This window comes from Ochlerotatus camptorhynchus, unplaced genomic scaffold (assembly GCF_037179485.1).
Source record: "Ochlerotatus camptorhynchus isolate MF236.1 unplaced genomic scaffold, CSIRO-AGI_Acam_v1.1 ptg000340l, whole genome shotgun sequence".
NCBI lineage: Eukaryota > Metazoa > Arthropoda > Insecta > Diptera > Culicidae > Ochlerotatus > Ochlerotatus camptorhynchus.
The window spans coordinates 116613-118508 of NW_027040828.1; positions in this window are offsets into that span (position 1 = coordinate 116613).

A 1896-nucleotide genomic window follows, 5' to 3' on the forward strand; every position below is an offset into this window, starting at 1 on the left:
GGTTTCGGAGATATATAGGCCAGAATGATTTTAGTGAACGATTTTTTAAAAATCAACGGTACACTTTATCAACATGATTTCTTTAACAGTAGAAAGACCTCATCCATATCTACTTGGGGAAAAAATTTCATACCGATCTGACTTCCGGTTCCGGAGATTTACAGGATAGAAAGATTTTAGTTAACGATTTTTTACAAATCAACGGTACATCCCATCAACGTGAAATTTGCAGCAATGGAAAGACCTCATCCATATCTACCTGCAGAAAAAATTTCATATCGATCTGACGTTTGGTGTTCGAGATTCCGCCTTATTACCTTTGTTACTAGCGTAACATAGGTATTAGAATCGATTTTCACACGTCCTGCCGTCTGCGCCCGTTAGCCATCCACACAAGCTATCTCACCTGTCCAAAACATTCTCAATCGATAGAACTCGGCGCGATCTGGCTCGACAGTTTAATTACGACATCGTAGAATCAAATTGAATATGAAAAATCGACCCAGCAAGGTGAAATTTGCTGATGTCTGTATGTGCGTCTGTGGACGCGTTTCATCTAGGCAAGCTTTTTTCGAGATGGCTCATGCGATCAATATGGTTGATATCTCGTTTGATAGGCCCCATTGCGCCATTGATCGCTATTGAATTTTTTCTCGATCTGACCTCCGGTTTCGGAGATATATAGGCCAGAATGATTTTAGTGAGCGATTTTTTAAAAATCAACGGTACACTTTATCAACATGATTTCTTTAACAGTAGAAAGACCTCATCCATATCTACTTGGGGAAAAAATTTCATACCGATCTGACTTCCGGTTCCGGAGATTTACAGGATAGAAAGATTTTAGTTAACGATTTTTTACAAATCAACGGTACATCCCATCAACGTGAAATTTGCAGCAGTGGAAAGACCTCATCCATATCTACCTGCAGAAAAAATTTCATACCGATCTGACGTTTGGTGTTCGAGATTCCGCCTTATTACCTTTGTTACTAGCGTAACATAGGTATTAGAATCGATTTTCACACGTCCTGCCGTCTGCTCCCGATAGCCATCCACACAAGCTATCTCACCTGTATAAAACATTCTCAATCGATAGAACTCGGCGCGATCTGGCTCGACAGTTTAATTACGACATCGTAGAATCAAATTGAATATGAAAAATCGACCCAGCAAGGTGAAATTTGCTGATGTCTGTATGTGCGTCTGTGGACGCGTTTCATCTAGGCAAGCTTTTTTCGAGATGGCTCATGCGATCAATATGGTTGATATCTCGTTTGATAGGCCCCATTGCGCCATTGATCGCTATTGAATTTTTTCTCGATCTGACTTCCGGTTTCGGAGATATATAGGCCAGAATGATTTTAGTGAACGATTTTTTAAAAATCAACGGTACACTTTATCAACATGATTTCTTTAACAGTAGAAAGACCTCATCCATATCTACTTGGGGGAAAAATTTCATACCGATCTGACTTCCGGTTCCGGAGATTTACAGGATAGAAAGATTTTAGTTAACGATTTTTTACAAATCAACGGTACATCCCATCAACGTGAAATTTGCAGCAGTGGAAAGACCTCATTCATATCTACCTGCAGAAAAAATTTCATACCGATCTGACGTTTGGTGTTTGAGATTCCGCCTTATTACCTTTGTTACTAGCGTAACATAGGTATTAGAATCGATTTTCACACGTCCTGCCGTCTGCTCCCGATAGCCATCCACACAAGCTATCTCACCTGTATAAAACATTCTCAATCGATAGAACTCGGCGCGATCTGGCTCGACAGTTTAATTACGACACCGTAGAATCAAATTGAATATGAAAAATCGACCCAGCAAGGTGAAATTTGCTGATGTCTGTATGTGCGTCTGTGGACGCGTTTCATCTAGGC